Source organism: Lissotriton vulgaris, chromosome 9, assembly GCF_964263255.1.
Source record: "Lissotriton vulgaris chromosome 9, aLisVul1.2, whole genome shotgun sequence".
NCBI lineage: Eukaryota > Metazoa > Chordata > Amphibia > Caudata > Salamandridae > Lissotriton > Lissotriton vulgaris.
The window spans coordinates 193,424,784-193,431,657 of NC_141697.1; positions in this window are offsets into that span (position 1 = coordinate 193,424,784).

The following is a 6,874-nucleotide window of genomic DNA, read 5'->3' on the forward strand; positions in this document are numbered from 1 at the left end:
ACGCTGACCCCTGTCTGGCCTTAATCCAAGGCCACACTCCTGCGCGGACCTCCGGCCTCCACAGAATTTACCCTGCACCAATCTGGCCCACTGGGGGGTGGGGAAAGTGGCATCGAATTGACTGATGGTATCTGTATTGTTGAGAAAAATGCAATAAGGCTAATCAAAACTAGAAAACACATAAAACCACAATAGAGTCAAAACAATCACATTAGTAGCACATATGACGACATGAGAGCAATGAAAAACCACTTATTTTGGTGCTGCTGAGAAGTGGCGTAATGAAACTTGAGGGGGGCCCCCCTGCAAAGCACATGGAGGGGGCCCCCCTGGCGGCCCGGCCCACCACCTACAGTATATCATCTAAACATCTCAATCCAGCAATTCCTCAGGTTAAACTCACAAGTGGTAGAAGTACTGCGTTTATCACAGATAGGTATATATACACATTTTTCCCCTTAGAACGCTCTGAGGTTTTGATAAAGGCAGCTCTAAGTTTAGGGGGGGTGAATGGCCAAACTGCCGGAATGTCTTTCAGGAATAAGTAAAACATGACTGAGATATACGTGAGAAATGAGAGCACAGAAAACATTATATCAGTCAAACTTAAAGCCACATTAAACACTTTAGTATGTCACTGATGACATAAAATAGGATTTAGTACGACAATGATCGACTAAAGTAGATAAACAAGTTAAAGCGGGAATCAAATTAAGGCAACATTGCCTTACAGGGATCATGATGTTCATCAATATATATTGACTCGGTTAGAGCCCTGATGTGAGATTAGACAACCACCAGTAGAAATACTAAAATATATATATAGTTTGGAAAGGCTTTCATTTTGCTTGTAGATTGATCTATTGATTTTATAGTATATGCAGGCGAATTTTCTTCAGGTGTATGACCACATGAGATGGAGAGTGGCTGAAGTATGTACCGCCCTACACTAGGTTTTACTTTTATTGCCAGCCGCCCCATCATGATGCCCTCCTTGATTCCAAATTATCAGATGACCACCCTGCCACCCACTGAAACTCCGATGGTCCTTATGGGTGGGACAAGGTGGATGATCCCTCATGGTCAAGGGGCCATGCTGACCGAGAGCTTATCAGAGCAAATCCAGGACTGGATTCAAAAGCGAAACCCACTGAGGACACTTGTAGGGCTGAGGTGACTGCACACATTTTTGATATAGCTCGCAGATGCCATAGAAGATGGCGCAAGACACTTTACATCTGCTCCCCTTTGTGAGAAGAGGGAAGAGTAATGCAATGGGGGACATTTAAATCCCACAAACTCACATGCTACTCAAATCGAGAGGGCTGGCAATAGAAGCTTATTGGGGAACGACCCAATACTATTTCTTTGGTAATTCCAAACAACTGGTGTAAAAACCACACACTTGCAGACAAAATTGCCCTAGCAACAATCATTAATGGATATGGGTGAGCAACAGCCAGCGAGAGCAATATGGCCGCATTATGAAGATGCTCACAATTATGCAGGTGAGGGCAGGAGCATTTTTAATCACAACATCATTGCTGTGCCAATATCGGACACTTTTGTGTGACCATTTTCGAGTCTAATGCTACACAAGTTGTAACTCATCCATCCTTACCCATCCAACTAGACCACCCAAATGTCCCATCCACCCACCCACTTTTCCAACCCCATCTGTTCATCCATACAAACACTTTATCCATCAAACCAGCAAAACCCATCCATCTATTCACCCACCCAGCCATTCAGCCAACCTAACATATCAACCCAACCATTCATCCATCCCCACCCATCCATCCTCTTGCATCGAAACACATATCAAACCAAGATCTTCTATCCATATTACCATCCATGTATTCACTCATCTACCCACCCATCTCTCTAGATACAAGCTGTGAGCAAAGGATAAACCTTTCGCAGGCACAAAAGAAAACTGGGAGTCTAGTTTTTATTCCACCCCAGGCCTGATTCTTCCACTACACACTCCCACCCTGCCTCTTAGCTCACAGCTGGGATTATTTTCATCCCGAATCCTGCTTTTATCACTGCTGCGGTCGTATCCTTCTCTTCCTGCTTCTTTCTCTGTTGTCTGCCTTTCTCTCTATTGCACTAGGTCAATCTTTGGAAATGAAACATAATTCTGGATGCCCAAATATTGAACGCCTGAGTCTATAACATGCATCCACCAGCACAAATTAAGCATGTTTGCCTGAGAAACGACTGACTCTGTCCCGACCCTCACAAGCTTCCAGAGACACTGATCTTGTCAGAAAATGTCCCAGTTTTGAGACAGGCCAGCCAGCTGCTGATCTCTGCTTATTCTTAGGTCTTAGTATTACTTCCTTGGACTACTATGTGTAGGCCACAATCACAAATTCCTGAAAAACAGGACCTGGTTTTGATGATTTTATAACACGAATTTCACTTATCAATTGGGAAAATCGGACTATACCACCTGAGTATCTAGGGAAGTGTTTCTGCTTTCAAGGGGTCAGGCAAAGGCTTGAATAGTGTCCCACCGTCGACAATCAAAGTGATGTTACGCTACCCATTAGCTGCTACGTTGATGCAAAAAAACAAAATGAAAATTTTAAAAAATATATTTGATCTGTTAAATGAGCATCTGTCCTTTCAAGGCTAGTGTTCTGTAAACCTTCAAGAAGGTGTGACCCCATGAAGTCCTCCTACTGACATGCCCCGGACTGGCAAAACTTGTCTTTGTTTCCACTTATACAGCTGTAGGCCCCTGTGGAGTATGTAGGGATGACCCACTCTTTCTATAGGTCACAATGCCACAGGAATTGTCCATTAGCTAATGGATTTTATAGATCCCCAAAGGAAGAACCCCATGGCGGCCAACACGGCTTTGGCCACCATACATCCTTCTTCGTGGCCAAGGCTGTCACACTCATCTGCAGCGCAACTGTTAAGCGCTGTAGAAGCGACACTGATAATCATCCAATGGGGCCTGGCAGCACACACAACCATGTCGACGTCATATACACGTCATAGGGAGACCTGACAAACCGACCTACTGAAAAACTCTAAGAAATAAATAAAATCCTTCATTGTTGGTTGTAGACACAAAGGTTTGACCAATACATCAAAGTCACTCACACAACACTCTGCAAGATGTAGATGTAGATGTAGAGTCCATTTATAACGCGCTAGCAATCGCTCCAAGGAGCAACACCATTGATGTTAAAGAAAAGGACATGAAGGCCAACATAAACAATAAATAAAAAAAACAAGCCTTACACTACTGCCTAGGTGGCCGTAAGGCACTTCTAATTTTTTCTAACTGTAGAGCCTTTAATGTACTTGTTTGCTGCACTTCACAACGAGGAACACAGTGCTTTACGTGGGGCGATCCCAGCACTTTCCAACATGACGGCATTCATTTAGTCAGTAGCAGCACTTTACAGATAGAGCTGGCCCTTTCATGTAACTACATTGGCTCTTCCCTGATTGTATGGGCTGCAAAATCCCCACTGTCCTGACTGAGTTAACAGTGACGTGATAGCAACAGCTACACACGCGGTAATTCACCCAATACACTACAAAGAATAAATCAGCCAAATTACCAGCAATTCACAACCAAAACCTGTAACCGCACCAATGGGACAGTGATAGCAGTTTGCATCCACAGCTACATCACATTTAAAGGGACACCGCCTTCTTCACCCCCTTCAAGCACTTTCATTGGCAATTAGCCGGGTCTGGTGGCTCAGTTGACTAATGCTTCCACTGCAGGGGCCTGTATTCAACCTCATGGTCACAGGTTCATTTCCCGGTGTGTCCACTCATCCTTTCATCCATCTGAGGTCGATAAAATGAGTACCATTAAGTTGGGTTACAAGAAACATCTGTTATTCAGCGCCAAGATACCTCTGGGTGAATGTGCGCTTTACAAATAATGTTATGTTACGTTATAGTAGCAGCACTTAGCATCTAAAACAGTGCATCATGTTTAAAGGGACAGGGCGCGCTTGACGCTTAGCACACTTTTAACGGAACACCCCGGGCACGTCTCAACATACCTGCAATGCTTTCCACGGACCGGCAGAAGCACTTTTACGAAGAATTTGATTACATTTAGTGGGGCAGAGGCAGAGCCAGCAGTCTCAGCAGGCATCCGCCACTGCTGATGGGGCAGTACGAATTATGCCGATCTCTGCGAGTCTTCTGCACGTGCAGTGGAACAGTGAAAACACAAACAGATCTAAGAGCATCTTCTAGGACACGAAGGAGCACTTCTCAATTGAACTTTATGGGACAGTATCAATACATCCAACCCGACTCCACAGCATTTCGTGGGACAGCATAGACAGATCAAATAGCATTTCACGAGACAGTACATAAATGTATCCCAGAACATTCCATATGCACTACAAAGAGAACCTTGCACCACCTGCCCTAAGAGCATTCCACTGGGCAGTACAACCAGATCCCTGGCAGTAGCACCAACAAAATTAACACCATTCCATGGGGCAGTAAAAACAGATCCCTGAGCATTCCACGGGGCAGTTGCACCACCAGACCTAAGAGCATTCCACTGGGCAGTACAAACAGATCCCTGAGGATTCCACTGGGCAGTGGCACTAACAGATCTAAAAGCATTCCATGGGGCAGAACAAACATATCCCTGAGCCTCCCATGGGGCAGTACAAACATATCCCTAAGCATTACATGGGGGTACAAACATATCCCTGAGCATTTTATGGGGCAGTACAAGCAGTTCAGAGAACATTTCTTTAGGCAGTATCAACAGATTCCAAATAATTTCATGTGGCAGTACAAACTGATCCAAACAAATTAGAAAGTCCCAAACGTATTAAGGGATAATATAGGCACACCCAAACAGATCTCAGACAATTTCATAGGACAGAACAGCATTTCTAAAACGACACACAGCATTCCAATGTGAAGTGCATACACAAATCGGACAGTACATACATAAATCCGTGCAGACTTCATAAGATTTCATAGGCTGTACATACAGGTCCTAAAGCATTTCATGGACAGTGGCGACACTTCTGAACCGTACCACATAGCGCTTAAAGGAGAGTGCAGCCCTTCTCAAGGGACACCAGAGCGTTAAATGGACAGTACCAGCACTTCTAGTCAGATCACCACGAGGGACAGTGCCTGCCACGCAGAAACGTTTTAAGAAATGGGCAAAGTGGGCTCAGGCCCAGGGCCCCAGCCTTTTCAGAGGGCCCCTTTTAAAGCCATCTCTGTTATGTCTTACCCTGATCAATCAATCAGGAGTTTGTTAAAGCGCGACTACTCACCCGTAAGGGTCTCAAGGCGCTAGGGGTGGGGGGTGGGTTGTGGGGGGGTGCAGGTTCCATTCCATCAAGGAGGGGGTCTGTCGAAGAGCCAGGTTTTGAGGTTTCTTGCGAAGATGGGGAGCAATGTTGTCTGTCTGAGGTGGAGCGGAAGGGCGTTCCATGCTTTGGCTGCGAGGAAGGAGAAGGAGCGGCCTCCCGATCTGGTCTTTCTGGTGCGGGGGACCACGGCGTAGGAAAGCTGGGCTGATCGTAGGGTCCTTTGGGGTGCGTGGAATTTGAGTCGGCTGTTCAGGTATGCTGGTCCGGTGCCGTGGAGGGCCTTGTGTGCGTGGGTGAGCATCTTAAAGGTGATTCTCGCCTCGACGGGAAGCCAGTGGAGTGTGCGCAGGTGCTGGGAGATGTGGCAGTGTTTTGGCAGGTTGAGGACCAGTCTTGCGGCGGTGTTCTGGGTGTTCGGTAGCTTGCGGATGAGGTTATTGTTTATTCCGGCGTAGAGTGCGTTGCCGTAGTCGAGTCTGCTGGTGACCAGGGCGTGAGTGACTGTCTTTCGGTGTTCGAGGGGGATCCATTTGAAGGTCTTACGAAGGAGGCGGAGGGTGTGGAAGCAGGAAGATGAGACAGAGTTGATCTGGCGGTCCATTTTGAGCTCGGAGTCCAGGATGATTCCCAGGTTGCGTGCGTGGTCTGTGGGGGTTGGCGGGTTTCCGAGGGCGGTGGGCCACCAGGTGTCGCTCCAGGCGTCGGGGTTTGGGCCCATGATGCGTACTTCTGTTTTGTTGGTGTTTAGTTGAAGGCAGCTGTTTTTCATCCATTTGGCGACGGCTTCCATGCCTTCTCGAAAGTTGCATCTGGCGGTGTTGGGCTCGTTGGATAGGGAGAGGATGAGCTGGGTGTCGTCTGCATATGACACGATGTTGAGTCCGTAGTTTCTGACGATGGGGGCAAGTGGAGCCATGTAGACGTTGAAGAGCGTCGGGCTGAGGGAGGAGCCCTGGGGGACTCCGCAGGTGATCGGTGTGGGGTCCGAGAGGAAAGGGGGGAGTCTGACCCGCTGCGTCCTGCCGGAGAGGAAGGAGCAGATCCAGTCGAGGGCCTTATCCTGGATTCCTGCATCGTAGAGTCTGCGTATTAGGGTGCGGTGGGAGACTGTGTCGAACGCCGCTGATAGGTCGAGGAGGATGAGGGCTACTGTTTCTCCTTTGTCCAGTAAGGTGCGGATGTCGTCTGTTGCGGCGAGGAGGGCGGTTTCCGTACTGTGGTTTTTTCTGAAGCCGGATTGGGAGGAGTCGAGGATGTTGTGTTCTTCAATGAATGTGGCGAGTTGGCTGTTGATGGCTTTCTCGATGACTTTCGCTGGGAACGGGAGCAGGGAGATGGGTCTGTAGTTTTTAAGGTCGGTGGGGTCCGCTGAGGGTTTCTTTAGGAGGGGGTTGACCTCGGCGTGTTTCCAGTCGTCGGGGAACGAGGCGGTCGCCAGGGAGTGGTTGATGGTTTGGCGGAGCATGGGTGCGATGGTGTTGGCGGCTCTGTTGAAGATGTGGTGGGGGCAGGGGTCCGTGGGGGCCCCTGAGTGGATT